Here is a 17,848-nt window from a genome sequence, read left to right as displayed (position 1 = left end):
CCCCGCCTGCTCAGGTTGGGTGGGAACCTCTGAGTGCTGTTCTCTAGTGAGGTCTGATGTTCTCCATCATGTTCATGTGCAACTGACTTTTCAAACCTCAAGACAAAATTTTACATCGGGGGGGGGGATTGTGTATCCTCCAAACCTTTGGGGGCTCTTCTCCTGCCAAGCAGACTTGAGATTCAGCCCACACCTGCAAGATTTGGATGTCTTTTGTCCCTGAGAGTCTCACTGTGCCTGGCTAATCCAGGCAGAGCTTCCTGCTGCCTCTGTACAGGACGCAGCTCAGACCAGAATACTAATGGAGATTACAGCAAGAAGAGTAGATTTAGGAGAGGGAGGGAGCTGCTTGGCAAGGAAGCCACGCACCTCGGTGGGGCCTTCCATGGAAGACTCTGAGGCACTTACGGGCAGCAGGATGAAACGAAGTGTGTCCTCCCACAGGCGCCTACAGCCAACCTGCACCCTGAGCTGCTTCCCTTGGACAGTCCTGACCACATCTATGTTTTCCTACATAAATTATGTGTGCCTTTTTCTTTTCCCTCTTCACATCAACCTCTATCTCTACAAATAGGGTAACCATCTAGCCCCGATGACTGAGATAACCTGGTTGGCATGTTTTGTGCTAATGCCCCATTCACTTTAGCATTTGTAACAATCAAGGGTTCCAATTTAGGCATTAAGGGTAGAATGTCTTCTACAGTCCTACAGGGTGAACATCAAAGCAGGCATATGACAAGGGCCACCAAAAGAGGTCTTCATGATGTGGCTCAGTGGAAAGAGCAGCAGACCTGGAAGCAGAGGATTCATGCCTCAGCTGGGCCACTTCCTTTCTAGGTAGGACTTTGTTATCTCATCTCTAAAATGGACATAATTATACCACCTGAGAGTTGTCCATGAAATAGCCTTAGCAAGCTCAGTTCCCCGCAGCCATCACCTTTAATGATTTGTGTGACTTGCATTTTTCACTTTCAGCAGAACCAGTTTTTCTCCCAAAGTTAAGTATTTGGTCCCATGGGATCACTGAGGACCTTGAGCCAGTTCCTGGCCACCTGTGGGGTCCCCCATCCAGCCCACCTCTCGGGGCTGGGAGAGCTGGAAAAGCCGCGCTCCAGGAACTAACTGCTAATTGGCCAGATGGCTTTAGGAGATATGGAAGATTATGAAAAACATTTACTTGTTGGAGGTTTGGGAAATTGCTGCCAAAAAAGCACAAAATGATGTTGGGAGATGGGTTAACTACAGCAAAGGGTCGGATCTGGGCTTAGAGTCAGCTCTGCGATACCACACCCACGGGGGACTCGCCTAGACACTGAGCACAGCTCTGTTCACCAAGTCCTATATCAGTGAGCACCGAGGGATTTCTGGGGCTACTCCACTGCCCTCCTGTTGCCTGTGGCCAACAATGGTACCCACCAGTCACAACCTGGCCCTGCTGATTAGGTGGGCCCTGCTCTAGACACGCACCAATTGCGTGGCTGAGGACTTCCCTGCTCTGAGCCACACGGTGGTCTACCCATTGCCAGCCTCCATTCAGGCTGTTTCCTCCTCTCCAGAAGCCCTGGTTCTCCCTGCCATGTGAAGGCAGCCACTTCTCAACACCTAACAGAAGGCTGTTGACTTTTCAAATCTTTCCTCAGCTCCACCTGCTCCAGGCAGTAGGAATTGCTGTTTCTCCATGGCTTGATTATGAGCTTAACGCTCTTTACATATGTAGCCGTGCTTCCCAAGAGATGGGCTCTGTATCTGCCTCCTCCATCCACTGTGAGCTCTAAGAAGCCAGGCACTGTCTCCACCCATCTCTGCACCACATGCTCCCAGCAGTGACATTTTTGACCTCTCTGAGACTTTATCTGGATGTGAGATGTCTTGACTTCCCCATGCTGGACCATGTTTAAAGGTGATCAGGATATATTCCCAGCTCCCTTCCATGTTCTACAGTATATTGCAGAGGTAGAAACCTAACAACTACATTTTTTAGACTCCTTTGCCAGAAGCACATGGGCAAAGTTCTGCTACTTGTTGAACTTGCAAAAGACCTGGAAGCAAGAGAGAGGCATCTCCCCACCCCCACCCCGGGGACTGGGCCAAATTTTCTGTGGAAGGGAGCCTTGGAATGCTCAGCTAGACTTCCTGCCCACTGCTTGTCGCTGGTGCTAGCAGCAGGAGGATTCTCTAGCTGTTCGACTTCTCAGCTGCAACTTGCAGGACAGCCTGACCAAAACTCTAGTGGTGGCTCCTGACTTTACTCCTTTCATCTGTACACCTCACTCTCTGCAGTACACCCTATTCTTGAAATACCTAAAGCGTTTTTTTTTTCTTTTTATGCACCGAATTCCAAATATTGACTGGAAAGTGTTCGAAGTCGGAATTTGTAAATAGAAAGTTTTAAAAACTTAAATTGCACCAATTTTAATACATTTTCACCAAGAGAAAAATGTTCAGAGCAATCTCATTAAGCTAATATAACTTCTAGGTCAACTTTCTATACAACACAATCATACAGTTCCTTTCCCTTATTTCCATTTATATTTTATGGAAAAAAATTTTTAAACCAGGGATTAACCAAATCCCTGGTCCTTTTATGGAAAAATTTTAATCCAGATCAATTTCCCATTTTTGTTATAATATTTAACACTGAAAATGAAATTACCAATCAGGACCATATTTTTGTCAAATCTGACAATACTGATCATATCTTCTAATATTGTTTGTATTGTTTTTTTTCTAACATTGATACTTCTTTTGAAGTTGTTCTTCTACCAAATCTATTTTTTCAGTGAGATTCTGTTATTTTCAATTTTTCCATTACAATTTTTTTACACAGTCCAGTTTTGCTTGGGTCAAATTTTTCTTACATCAAAATTTTTGTAGATTTGATATCACTTGAAAGATGTGCCTTTTCAGCTCTCTGCCAGATTCCACTGTGCATCATTTTCATTGAGATTTTATTTCTTTCTCAGTTATTATTTCACCAGCAATTGTCACTGTTCAAAGATTGGTTCTTTGCGTTCTGAGGGAGATGTGTTGCTGGGCTTCAAACTGCCTCTCTACACTCCTAGTGCCCACATTGCTTTTATTTTTTAATGTTTTTCCTTTTTATTGAGTTTATTGGTACATTTTAGGTATACAATACAGTTAGATTCATTACTGGGATCTTGTACCTTTATATGACAGGTCTTGGTTCTCATTTTTTCCCCTTGTCCCTGCCCTCCCTTCACCCCCTCCTCCCCTCCCCATTTACAAACACTTTATTTCCATTTTTTCATTTTCTCATATTTTTCTCTTTTCCCTTATTCCCTTTCCCCTACCCTTCCCACTTTCCCTACACCTTTAGCCCTTTTCTTCCTATTTCACATTGTCAATTATCTCATTAGGATCTTGTGTACTATTATAGCTTTTCACACCAGAAAAACTATTCAGTATTTACACACATGTGACTTATGTATTTCACTTAGGAGTATATCCTCAAAATGTATCCATTTTCCTATCCATTTCCTAAATTTTCATTCTTTTTTTTTCAGCTTTAATTGAGTTTATTGGTATATTTTAGGGATACAGTACAGTTACATTCATTGTTGGGAATTTGTACCGCTACATGACAAGTCTTGGTTCTCATTTTTTTCCCCTTGTTCCTGCCCTCCAATTTTTCATTCTTTATGGCTGAGTAGTATTCCATTTTATAGAAAAACCACATTGCTTTTAAATTGAAGCAAAGATTATCAGAAAGACAAAAACAGAGGCATATACACAATGAGCTCAGTGGAATTCTTATTTTCAATATGGTAGAGTAAAAGTTCCTACTTCTCTGGTTTCCCTAACTGTAAAACCTGTTCTGAGGATTAATTTAAGGCTTAGCACAATATTTATAGCATAAATGATATGGCTAGTAATTATCTTATTATTCTAAAATTAAACTTTGAACCTTGTGAAATGGGTATTATCATTATTAGTCCCATTTTACACTCAAGGAAGCAGAACGAATTGGTGGCTAGTTCATGTCCATTAGGACATGGGCCAGACTTTCTGAGATTGGGTCCCAGGTCCTTTCTCCTGCCCTATACAGCTATGCAAGGAAGAGAATTATTCTGTTCCAGAAGGAGATAGTCAGCACTGGGACATGTCAAATGGATACAAGTGTGATACACATACCAGGTCACTACAAGAGTTTCAGCAGAACACTGATAGTCTGGACAAGGAGAGCTCTAACTTCAGGGAAACAGAGTAAAGGGGAATAAAACACCAAGCCAACACTACAGAGTTGGTGCACCTGGCAAGATTCACTATGCAAGAGCACCACTGACCTGTATGGGGACAAAGGCACTTCACAATCCCAAGAACTTTGGGCAGGAGGGGCCAGAAAATGGCCCAATGACAGCAGAAACACTGACACCCCTGCAGCTCCTGACCCAATGTCCACCTGGCCTGTTCTGTTTGAGACAAGGCAACATAATAAAGAGAAACAGCAGCATATTCTGAACACTGATTCAACCATTAAATATATCTTAGAAAACTCCAGACAAAGGAAGTGTTTCTCTAAGTATGCAGAGGAAATATCTAAGACAACTATAGAGATTGAAAGAGCTTCAAGAGAGGTGATATTTATATTTTTCAAATAAGGTTATAAAATACACCAGTAGACTGTGATGTAATACCTAGAACAATTATTGTTTATTTACAAATTATGCAAAAAATACATTAAAAAGCAATACTGATAAAATTCTAAAAACTGTTTATTTAAGTAATTCACTGACAGCGAGGAAAAGAGAAACAGACACATGGAAAATAGAAGAATAAAGAAAAACAAATAATAAAATGGCATATTTAAGCACTAATATATGAGTAACTACAGTAGTGATAGATTAGGGCTTAAGTGGCCTAAATACATGAATTAAATACAGAAATTGCACATGCCTGTAATCCCAGAATTTAGGAGGCTGAGGCAGGAGGAGCCATAAGTTTGAGGCCAGCCTGAGCTACATAGTGAGTTCAAGGCCAGCTTGGACTACATAATGAGACCCTGTCTCAAACCCCCCCAATTTTAAAAAATAAAGACAAAGATTAACACAGTGTATAACAATATGACCCAACTATACACTGTCTAAAAGAAACTCACTTCAAATAAAATGATATAAATAGGTTGAAAGTAAAATAATACATAAGAATATCACACAAACATTAATCAAAAGAAGTTAGAAATGACAATATTACTATCAATTAAGGTACACTAGAGCAAATCAAATTACTAGAGATTAAGTGTAACATAAAATAACAAAAGGTCAATACTAAATAAGTATGTAACAAACAACATTGCTCTAAAGGACGTAAAACAAAAACAGAACTGAAAGGAGAAATAAACAAAATCATAATTATTTGGGAACTCAGCACCTTGCTTTCAGCAATTGATAGAAGCACTAGACAGAAAATTAGCAAGGATATATCTGCCAACTAAAAAGATCTAACTGACATTTGAAGAGGACTTGACTAAGGGGAAATCTGTGGTCCTAGATTTTGGCAACCATCATTTTCTCTAATCCAGGTATTAAAAGTTTCTGAATAAAGACAGGGAAATTGGTTTTGGTAAGTGCTAATTTTACAAAATAAATTATTTGGGGCTGGGTATTTAGCTCAGTGGTTCTGCTGCCTGCCTCACAAGCAAAAAGTCCTGAGTTTGATCCCAAGATCCCTGGTATAAAAAAATAAGAATAAAAATAAAGTATTTGCTTATCTTCTATGAGTATAGGAAAACTGGAGAAGGCTGTCCCTAACCAATAGGCTGAAAACCTTGGTACTGGATAGTGGAATCATTTAGTGGGATGGATAAATTATTTAAGAAAAGAATGGAGCTCAGAAATCATTTTGGCTACTCACAACTAGTGGTAAGTGTTTTTTTTGTTGTTGTTGTTTTGTTTTTTGGGGACCTTTTTTTGGACCGGGAATCAAACTTGGGCCTTGTGCTTGCAAGGTAGGTGGCAGGACCACTGAGCCAAATCCCTAGCCCAGGGATAAGGGCATTGAAATGGAACTAAGATAGGCCTATGGCCAAGCTCCTGATAGAGCTACCTGCAAAGTTCACATGGTTGTATCAAAAACATATTTGGTCACATTGGACCAGATAGTGATCTGACAATATCAATACTAGCACCAAACTTGGTTCCAAATTGAACATTGTTTGTGTTCAATAAATATTTGTAGAACAAATGAATGAATTGTTCAAGTGCTGTTGCTTTAACCAGGTAAACTTGGAAGTGTACTATCACTTTTCTGAGCTTTCTCACAGGTAAATGGGGTGAGAGTTTTGGTCTACCATCTTCCCAGTCTCTTTGAATTCTTGTGATCTAGAATAGCAATGTCTCCTATTACAAAGCAAGTTACCCAAACTAAAACATAAAAGGAAAAATAGTGCCTGGAAAAGAAAAAAAGAAACAAAATTTTTACTCCAAATCTTTTACTAAATTGAATGTTCCATCTTTGTTCTGGCCTTCTGTACTAGCTAGCTTTCCTGTTGCTCAGATATAATACACAGCACTCATGACTTAAAGGAGGGAAGATTTAATTTGGCTCATGGTTTGAGGGGATTCAGTTCATAGGCAGGAATGTCATGACAGAAGGTAGTGGTGGCAAAAAGTTGCGTAGTTCACAGTGGCCAAGGAAACAAAGCAGAGGAACAGTGCCTGAGAGGAAGGAGCAAGGGACCATATATGGTGCCAAATGCTCATGCCTCCATGACCCAAACACACCCAGGAGAATACTTTACTAATTTACTAGGCATTTCTTAATCAAATGAAGTAGACAAATCAGGATTAACAGTCACACCTTCACATACTCCTCCCTTGATAGGTGCAATACTTCATGCTGTCTTAAGGCCCATCAGAGAAGAATGTCTCATGTTAGCATTAGGGTCCTTTCTTTTGCTGAGGATTCACCATTGACCATGAAGTCACTGTGCCCATTGTATGTGGGAAGGGGATCCATTTGGGCTTGGATGATGTCAGTTCTCTTGTTCTTATTTTTCACCTGAGGTAGAGAAGGAATAGGCAGAAAAACTTCAGATAGGAAGAGCTTGGTTCACTGTCCCTTATGATCATGTAGGGTTACAGTTGAGACCACCCAATTCAAGACTCCTGAAAGTTACTTAGGATGAAACATGTGGCCCAGCACCTTCCCTGTGGCTCCTATTTCCTTTTTTCCATTTTCTATTTTGCATCTTAGGCAAGTAGCCCCTGCCAGGAATTGACGGCAGGCAGTTGCATGGGTAGACCCCAGGGAGGGCTAAGCCACCACCTCCAGTGGCAAAGTAAGAGCCTTCTGATCCTGTCACGCATGACTGAGGCCTGGGTGCATATTCCTGCTCCCTGGGTTGCCAGCCCTGCTGCGTGTCCTCACCAAAACTGACAAGGAAGTAGACAAAGGAAAAGCCGGAAACAAACATTCATTAGGGAGGTAGTTTAGGGTAGAAAGCAGGCAGTCTTTCTGCCATATCCCAGGCAGTCTCCTAAGTGAATTACATGCATTTCTGATTTAAAACTACAACAAGCTGGGCATGGTGGCACATACTTGTAATCTCAGCACTCAGGAGGCTGAGGCAGGAGAATCATCGAGAGTTTGAAGCCAGACTGGGCTACATAGTAAGTTCAAGAACAGCCCGAACTGCATACCGAGACCCTGTCTCAAAACAAACAAACAAACAAAACCATAACAAGCCCACAAAATCATACCATCGTTCATGTTTTATCACTGGCAGTAACACCCTAACACGTAACAAAAACTTACTGAGTGTCAGGCACCACGCCAAATGTTTTATGTGCAGTAGCTCATGTAACTTCAAAATATCCTATCAGAGAGTGGCTATTATTGTCCCCACTTTATAGACTGGGAAAATAAAGTGCAGAAAAATCTATGGAATTTCCCAGTCCCACAGCTGTGAGCAGAGGAATCTGGATCTGAATCTAGTTCCTCTAGATTAACCAGCTTTCTACAACTGCTCCCTACAGTAGGAAACAGAAAGCAGCCACACAGCCCTCCACTGCCCACAGAGACTGAATTAAATGCTGCAAAAGCACAGGCTGGAGTGGTTCACGGAGGTATAAGGGGAGCAGTCCATGCTTATTGTTTCTACCGTGTGGCCCTGGACCTAGCACTGCTGTGCAATTAATTTAATCCCTAAAGAAGAAAGGAAGTCATTTTTCCTGTGTCTACCTAACATGCAAGCAGGACCCTCATTTTTGGCTAACGATACTGAAGTTCTAAACCATTCAGGCACCACAGCACACAGATGCTGAGTCTTCATCCTCAGGCAAGGGCAAGCCAAGGACACAGACTGCTGCTGTGATTCTGCTTGGCTGATGAGAATGGCTCCCTGCCTTTCGGGCACTCAGCTTTTGGAAAGGTTTCTCACATCTTCTTCCCAAGTAGGCCCACTGCACTGGTTATGATGTGAGCCTACGGCAGGCATAGAGAAAAGAGTTCGGAGACAACAAAACCTCGTCACATCCCTTGGCTGGACTCGGCTGGGTCAGCCTGGGGAAGTGGTTTGTGGAATCCCTACTTTGGGTCAGAGATGAGACTTCCCAGAAATTCAGTAGCACAGGACCCAAAAGCAAAAGTGAGAGGTGAGACCGCAGTAAAGTGGCCATTACCGTCTCCAAGGACAGGGCTTCTCGGTCCAGCTTTGTGACACTGGCAGGCTGAGACTCAGAGATCTGGCCTCACATATGTGTGTATGGGACCTCAGAAAGGGTAAAACAACCTCACCATGCCTCGGTTTCCTCATTGTGAATCAACAAACCACGCCCGCTTCACCCCGCTCCCAGGCCCCATCCTTTGTGCCTTAGTTATGGTGAATCCCATCATTTCCGACATGGGTTTCTGCAGTGGCTTCCCCATGGGTCTCCCTGCCCAATTCTCATGCTGCCACAGCCGTGCCACTTTGTGCTCCCACATCACCTGTGTGTGCCACTGCCTGGCACTCGCCCAAGATATTGGGATAGAAGGTCACTTCTGTCCCCTCCACTAATGTGGGCAGACTTCCATAGGAGACACAGCAGAAGTTCTGTGAAGGCAGGAAACACAACTTCCTTTCTTCTTCCACTCATTCACTGAAAAACTAGTTTTTGAGCACCTATTAGTCACGCATCTCTTTCTAGGCCCAGAGGGATCAATGGACTAGACAAACAGTATCTCTACCTTCAGAGAGCTTGTGTTACTCTGGGGTGGGGAGATAAAAACTTCTGAGCACATCAACTGGTAAATGATTTCAGACAGTGACAAGTGCTATGGAGGAATGTGATGGGCGAGGGGAAGACCGGCCCGGGGGTAGAAGGAAGAGAAGGAAAAGGATGTCCTGTGTACAGTGCTCACCTCTGCAAAGCCATCAGGGAGACTAAGAGCCAAATGAAAAATAGAATCAGCCAGGCTCTGGCGCCTGTGTGCCATCCTCATTAAAGGACAATCGGATGTCATTTAATGATGGGCTATAATCCAAGAAATCCGTCCGTAAGCGATTTCACCTCTGTGTGAACATCGTAGAGTTAATTACACAAACCTACGTGGTACAGCCCGCTACACACCTAGGCCACATGGATTTAATACAGGATTCATCTAGTGCTCCTGGGCCACAGTGAACAAAACATCAGATCAAGCCAAAAGAAAATTATGTGATCAAGAGATGCAGTAACAAAAGATAAATGAGGCTGCTAGCAGCATGATGTGACATTGTTTTGTAAACTTCTTTTCTATAAGTAGAGCAAGTGCACTGTAAAACAACAATATATAATTTAGAAGATATGCAATCCAGTAATGTGGTCATTATCATTATCAAGTATTATATACTATATGTAGTTGTGCAGGTACTCTGCCAGAGCACTGGGTGTGTTTGCACCAGAAACACGAGGGCAATGTATTGTACTACCATGTCACCATGGCTGTGATGTCACTATGGTGTAGGGATTTTTCAGCTCCATTACAGTCACATGGAACCACCATTGTGGATGCAGTCTAATACTCACCAGAATGTCCTTACATGGCACAAGACTATACATACTACATGGATTTGGCATGGTGTCCATGGGGCTCAACACCTTATTACAAGTGTCTATGATCTATCTGAACTGGCCCTGACCCCCACCTACAGCAGGTGCTTAGCAAAAAGATGTTTGGTTGAAGGAAATGCCAATGGGAGATGTTATAAAACAAGAGTTAGAAACTGCACAAAGGGCCTGGTTCACGGAAGGTACCATACATGCTCTTCCTGCCCCTTTCTCACACTGTTAGCAGGACAGGTGAACTTGGAGCCCATGTGTCCCACCTAATATGTCCTCACCAGAGAGCCCCCCTCCCCGGAGGCGGCCAACCCACTGGGCTCCCTACTGCGACATCCTACTCCAGGTGGAGCTTTCAGTCCTTTACGATGGCAAGTGTTACATGTGGATGATCACCAGTCATGCTGACAAGGAAAAAAAAAGTTTACAAATGCCTTCCACATTTTCATACCCAACAACCTTTAATTTTCCAACAGTCCTTTCAGGCAGAAAGTACAATGTCCATCATTTTTGTTTTGCAGCCCCCACCTCTTGAATTTAATGGTCACCAGCTTATAGCACACATTTGAGAACAGTCAGTGTTGCTTGCCAGCTCCTTCTTCCAGTTGGGTCCCAAAGGGCCTCTCTTGGTCTTGACTCACTGGAATAAGGCTGGGTCTTCATTAGCTTTGTAGTCTCCAGGTTCATCTTGACTTCGATCTGCAGTATCCATATGGACAACTTCAACAGTTTTCCATGTGTTTGGAGTCCAAATATTGGACATTTTCTCACTTCCCCAAGTCTGGTTTGTGCCGTGTTTCTATTTTAATGAAGAAGCCATCTTTCATGTTACAATTGTTCATTTGTTGACAATTGTTACAATTGTTTGTTACATTTGTTACAATTGTTCTATAGTAGAGATATGAATTCCAGGCTTTCTCCTGAAATACTAAGGAGCTTTCGGGAGCAATCATCCTCATGAATGTAGGAACTTTGCTGTTTAGGTGATAAATTTTGTGTGTAAATTGTCCCTTTTCTCCATCCTCCTCATAAGGTTCATTCTTTAAGACTTCACTTCCTTCACCACCAACAGTTTCATTCATACTAGCCTCTGTGACAGAGTAAAGCTGCCCAACCCGATACTCCTGAATAGAACAAGGAAAAACCACATGTAATTCTTCAATCATCACCATCTTCCTAGAACCCCCTCACAACTGCCCCTGCTACTACTACTCCTGCTGCCACTGCCACCTCTGCTATCATCTCTCAAAATGCATGCAGAGCTCCGCCTATCTCCAATGTCCACCATTTTAACAGACAAAAATCCTGGCTCAAAAAGAGGAAGGATATCCCAAGTATTCCCCATAGCAAGTGGTGGCCCGGGCTCAAAATTTCACATATCTCCTTTCACGCCTGAGGCAGACCAGGGAGGAAGTCCTAGAGTCCCTGGGCTGAGGGAGGCCTGAGGAGAGCATGTCTGTCAGCCTGCAGCCATGTGGTGAGAGGCTATCAGGGCCTGACACTCAGATGCTGTGGTCATTGATGGTGAAAGTTCTGCAGACCCTGAAGTGCATTTCTGTCTGGAAAGGTATCACCAAGTTAGAGGCCAGAGGCCCTGAGGCCAAGATTCTCCCACATCCAAGCCTAGGTGGCTCCAGGCCCAGAAAACCTGTTGTTTGATTACTCTTTTGTTTACAAAACATAGAAACAAACAAATTAAAATGAAATAGAACAAAAGAAATACAGAGATGAGGGGAAAGAGAGATCCCTCTTCCCGATAACCCTGGGATGAAAAACAAAAAGTTGGGCTGGTTCTCAAACTCAGGAGCAAAGCAAAGGCAGTGTCCACCAGGACATGAGTGGACTCTAAATCAGGGCCCCGTTTGTGCTGCTGTCCTCCTCCAACCCCACCCATACCCCACCCCAGCCAGGATCTCAGGTCAGGGATCAGGAAGAGCAATGGAATTGGGTCCTCTTGCTATTGTCCCTGGTTACCCACATTTTGCTCCACAACTATGGGCCCTGCTGGCCTAGTGGTCTGTCTTAGTCAGTTTTCTTGTTGCTGAGACAAATTACCCAACACCAAAATTAAAGGAAGAAAAGTTTATTTGGCTTATAGTTTGTAGAGGTTTCAGTCCATAGTCCTCTGGCTCCAAGGCAGGGCAGCATAGCAGATGGGCATCACAGAGGAGAAACAGTTTATGGTGTGGCAAGAAGTCAGACCTCTTGAATCAGAAACTCCAGGGGTGGGACTCAATTCCTGGAATGAACAACTTGTCCAGGCAATTCTCATATGCGCTTAGGATGCATTAGTCTGAAAGGCTGTGTCCCTAGGCCTGGCCTCAAGGTGCCTTGGCTGGGAACATGGAGCTTTCCAGGGATGGAAGAGCTGAGCATATACAGTAGGACATCAACCAGGGTTGCACAGACCCTGTCATTCTCTCTGGCTCCCCTCCAGCAAACCCTGAGCCCAGCCAAAGGAGGACAGACCTGGGTCATTGTGTCACCATTGCTAATGATGTTTTCTGGCAACTGCTGGGTTCAAACCCTGCCTTTACCACTATCTATATAGTGGTGGGACCTTGGCCAGGTCACATACTTTCCAAACCTTTTGCTTCTTGTCTGTAAAGTGAAGTAATCCCAGTCTCCACTTCCAGGGGCCAAGGGCAAGATTATAAAGCCAGGTGGTCTGACATGTACTGAGTGCCTGGACACAGTTGGAGGATGTCACTGCTGTGCCTGATCAGTGCTTGGAGAGCAGAGTGAAGTGGCCACTCATTGCCCTGGAACCTTAGAGGGGTGATGTCCTCAGGCGTCGCTCCCAATCCATACCCTTAGGAACTCTAGAGACTCCCTTCTGCTCTTGCCCACTCCAGCCCACAACTCTAGGCTCATCCTTCCCTCTCTTGGGGCCTCAATTTCCCATAAGGAGAAGGGCTGGATGTGCTCCAGTTACGCTCCCTCATCCGAGTGGAGCAGGACTTCAAGGGCAGCATGAACACTGACGCAAGCAGTTTCATGTCAGGGACTGTACACCATACGAGAGAGACCACGCCTAATGTGCTCACTGATTGTAGCATTTCAGAGGCATTCAGTGCGACTTTCCAGGCTGGGAGTGTGGCTCAGTGGTAAAATGCCTGCTCAGCGTGCCTGAGGTCCTGGGTTTGATGCCTAGCATGGCAAATCAAATCAAATCAAATCAAATTGAAACAAAACAAAACGGTGAGTTTCCAAACTGAGGAAACACAGCACCCCTACCATGGATCACCTGGCTATCTCCATAAGACCAATTTTGCTCCTGCAGATCTTTTAAGGTATAGTGAGAAGTCCCAAGTCCCACATCTCTAGTCACTTCTTCCTGGACAGGGGAAGCTCCAGGGCCAGGACTTGATCTCTCGCCACCCTCACAGGCAGCAGGTTCAGCCCCAGGACCAGGCAGTCCTGCCTTCACCATCTTTCCTCATCTGATCATGACCTAAAAGCCTCCCCTTTAGGTAGTAATCATGCTTCCTGTCACCAACACCTGCACATCTGTGGTCTCATTTTCTCCTTGAGCTGCTCTCAGAGTGTGGTGTTGTGGTTCCCATTTCCCAGAAGCACAGCTGGAAAGGAATGAGGTTGGGATTTGAATTCTTGTCTTTTAACTACAAGAACAGCACACCTGCTTGAAGTTTCTAAACTCTAAGGAATCTAGGAACCTGGATTCATCGGAGGGCCTTCAGGAGGGGTCTCTGCCTCAGCAGGGAGGGGACAAGCTCAGGGGCCTGGCTTCTGATCCTGACTCAGCCAGGATTTCCAGCTGTGTGGCCAGTGACAACTCAATCAGCTCCGCTGAAGTGAGGGTCTTGGCTTGAGGTTGTAACCATAAATTGAGGTGTAAACTTCGTTGTTTTATATGGAGAGCTTTGGTTGGCTCTGATACGATAAATAAATGAAGCTTCATTGTTGGATAATAAGGGGGCCTTATTTGGTAGGCAAAAATCTCTGATGAGTAGATTTCAGAATGGGAGATAAATAATCAGTGTACTCCAAGTGATAAGGAGATTGGATGCCCTGCCAGTCCACAGGTGCCAACCAGGGCCCCACCCACCTTGGAACCGGGACTGACTCTCAAGGAGAAGGTTGATCCAAGAACTCCTTGTGGCAAATGCTCCTGGTGGAATGTCTCTGTTATTCTCACAAGGGCTCATCTGTCTCTCCTCACATACCCCTAGAGACGGGAGCTCTCCTCGTGACGTAAACTCTTGTGGGCTGGCTGACGCTGATTGTTGGACAACTTCTGCTGAGGGAGCCAGAACCAGCCTCTGGGGGCCTCATGCCTTTTCCCCCCTCTGGCCTTGAAGGCCACATGGCAACTCCAGGCCAACGTCCCTCTGAGAATCTGCAGACAAGCATGGAATCTGCCCACAAGGCTTGGGTTTTTGTTTTTTTTTTTCCATTTTTCCATCCACAGCCCTGGAACCCATAACTACCCCCACCCTCCCTCAATATTGTGGCAGAGTTTAAAAGTTAAAGTTGATTAAATTCACACAGGAAATTTCATAACCTCCAATAATAACCTAAGCTATATCACCGTTACCTGTCCTTTCATGTCTTTCCGTCTTCATTCCTCTCAGAACCCTCTCACTGTCCCTCATTCACCCCCGTGCTCTGAGAGACAGCCCCATGGGGGACTATTGTGCCCAGGTCACAGATGAGGAGGTGCAGCAATGTCAAGTGACTTGTCCAAGTTCATCTGTGAGTGAGTGTTGGGAGCTGAGTCTCTACAACTAATGCACTTTCTACTACATCTCATTAGAGAACTCGTGTCAAGATTTTTTAAAAAATCCATTGCTAAGACTTTACCCAATAGGAATGTTTATAAAAGGATGCACAGATTTTGTACAAGGGTGATCACTACACCGTAGCTTGCATACGACTGCTCAATAATGACTGAAATTTGATTGTCCATTATTGGAGAACTGAAACAGCCATTAATGAATGGCATTCTGTACAGCTTTCAAAACAGAGTAGGTAGCTCCATGCACATACACAGGAGAAAAGTGCATGCTATTTGAGTCTTGCAGACGAGTGGAGAACTTCACTTCTGAGCTCCTGCAGTGGCTGGCAGGATTCAGGTCCTTGCAGGGCATCATTTTCTTGCCACGTGGGCCTCTCCATAGGCTAGCACATGGCAGCGCTGCAGGGAGAGTCTACTGGGGGGGGGGTTACAGTCTTACATAAGCACAAAGGAGACCATTGGCCGTGTTCTGTGGGTTGGAAACAAATCAAGTTCTTCACTCGAAGAGAGGGATGCTGCAAGCACACAAGTACCAGATAGCAAGGGTTGGGAGGGCCTCAGTTTCTGTCTTCACACAGATCAGCCAGCTTGCGGTCCATACAGAAACAGGCAGTGAACCAGATTTGGCTCATAGGCCATAGTTTGCCAGCCTTTCCTTTAACTTATCAGTTGGAGAAATTCAAATCTTGCAGATCAAGCTTTCTTAAGAAGAGCTACTCCAAAAATCAGAGGTCGTATTACTGCCTGTGTTCAACTTCTGCTAAATCAATTTATCATGAGCACACTATGCCATTAAAATAGAGTAGACGTGTTTGCGTCTTTCCACAATGTCAGAATGTATCAAGTAACAAGAAACTCACAAACTATGTAAATGTCTTTAGCGCTAACTCACCAAGTGTTGTCAATTTCACTTGCTGTGACGACCCAGTTTCTTTTATTCCATTCCAATCTGAGTTGCTAATATCTGTAATGTGCAAGTCACATGTGGCACTGCACACAGTAATAGATAAGTTACAGGAGGCTGGGAAAGCATTAAAGGGGCCACAGTGTTTGAAGAGCCTGACAAAGAGTAGAAGGAGAAGGCTAGTTAGTATGTGCCGAACTCTCTGCTGGACAAAGGAAGCAATTTCCAGACCAGATGCCAGGGGAAGAGCTTGGAAACTGAGATTTAAAGGTGACCAGTGAAAGAAATTGAAGGCCAAGGCCGATCCTGGACAGCATGCAGTTTCAAAAGGGTTAGCCTGAGATGGGCTATGTGTGCCTCACGAACAGGCAAAACCGAGCTCGGTTGAAACCGTGAGAACAGAGAGGGTTCTTCACTTGCTGATCCTCCTGGGCTCATGACCAAGAAAGGTGACCAAGATGACAAGGTCAGTGATGGCCTCAGGGCTCTCCACTTTTTATGAGTCTTAGGTGAGGGAGTCACATCAGTGTGTTTGATAGTCTTCTGTCTTGTTTTTCTCATATGGATTGACAGGCCCATGTCCAAGTGCTCTGGATTAAAATTGGTAGGTTAATTGGTAGGCACAAATAAGTTATTTATCATTTTCTGTTTTGTGTTTATGCTGAGCAGAACACAGTTGTTTACTTGTAGAGTCATTCTACCTGGACATTTGTCCTCAAAATGGAGTAACTCGGGTCAAACTGTTGCTTTATAAAATGTGTAGCTCAGGGCGAGGCACTGCCTAGAAGCTGCTTTCCTATACACCAGAGTAAGAAGCAGAACGCAGCCTGCCCTTCCCTAGATTGTTCAACTGAAAGGCCCCATGACTACCCTCAAACTGGGGATCCCTGCATTTGCTAAGCCTCCTCGCCTTCACCACAGCAGGTCGGGCATGGAGAACGGCTTATCCTGAACTGACCTGTCCTGGGGCTGCGAAGTGCCCTGGGGCTGGTGCACACATGCCCGGGCAAGGACCCTCTCATCCAGAGGGGTAAGGTGACTGCCCTGGGTTCCCAAAGGTGGGGTTGGACCCACCAGCCCATCACTCTCCTGTTTCACTTGCTTGTGTGTGTCCACGTGTGTGTGTGCACGCATGCGTATCTAAAGCCCACCTCCAGTCTCTCAGGCTGACCCACTGCTCCCTGAGACCTGGGAAAGCGGCTCCTCTCTCTTCTGTCCTCTCTTCCCCCACACCTCTCACCCCTGCCATGAAAGCAGTTTTAATATTAAATCTATTTTTGTAGATGTTATTGCTGTTGTGATAGAAAGTGGGGCTGGTAGGAGAGCAGCAAGTTCTCATGGAGACCATGTGAAACCCAATGGTGTGGCTACGAAAAAAGCATTTTGCAAAGTCCTCATCTGCAGGAATTGGTGCTTGCTGAGGAGCTGCAGGGAATGACTGTGACCCGGTGTCTCCTCCAGGGGCTCCCACTTGCCAGGGAGGGAGAGCAGTTCCCATATGGCCGGTGGTGACCGAGGTTGTTTGCATTTGAGTTTTGTTCAAGGATTTGTGAATAATAAAATAACCAGTTATTTAATGAACTTGTTCATGTGGGTTAAAAAGAATTTATCTCTAGACTCTTGAGTCAAGAGGGAGCTTTCAAGAACATGACTGACATTATGCCCTGCCCTGCTTGCTCTGCTTAGAATGATCCAAGCTCCTCCCTGCAGACTTTACCCCTGCCTCGCCTCACGTTGGCTGCATCTCCCTGGCATCCTTACTTCGTCTCCAACGACCAGAATCATGCAAGGATGTTCACACTTGCTGCCCCTCTGCCCTTGGCCCTTTCCTGGGGCTTTTTGAAGGGTAGATTCCTCTTCCGCGAGGTCTTGATTTCAATGTCACCTCTTCAGAGATGTAGGGGACCCTTGAGTTAGGACCAGCCTGACATACAAATAATTTGGGTTACAACTGGAATTTGGGTATTAACTTAAGACCAAAGTCTTGAGTTACAACCCAAATGCCAGCCCTTTCTGTTTCCAGATGGTCTTGGATACAGATTTAAACCTTAAACCATTCTGGAAGGAACAGTACAACATCCTTTCCTATGTGGGATTAGTTGAGAAATCCTGAGCCAGTGTCTGTCTTAGGACACTGTGCTCTGC

At 44.6% G+C, this 17,848-nt stretch overlaps 1 pseudogene; it reads right to left on the bottom strand.

The window, feature by feature from the left end:
* Nucleotides 1-10,501: 10,501 nt before the first annotated feature.
* Nucleotides 10,502-11,212, bottom strand: LOC104863313 (annotated as a pseudogene).
* Between the last annotated feature and the right edge of the window lie 6,636 nt (nucleotides 11,213-17,848).

Source organism: Fukomys damarensis, unplaced genomic scaffold (genome assembly GCF_012274545.1).
Source record: "Fukomys damarensis isolate Sample0158 unplaced genomic scaffold, DMR_v1.0_HiC HiC_scaffold_2, whole genome shotgun sequence".
Classification (NCBI taxonomy): Eukaryota; Metazoa; Chordata; class Mammalia; order Rodentia; family Bathyergidae; genus Fukomys; species Fukomys damarensis.
Note: the sequence above shows the minus strand (reverse complement) of the source record. Positions and strands in the feature narration are given on the sequence as shown.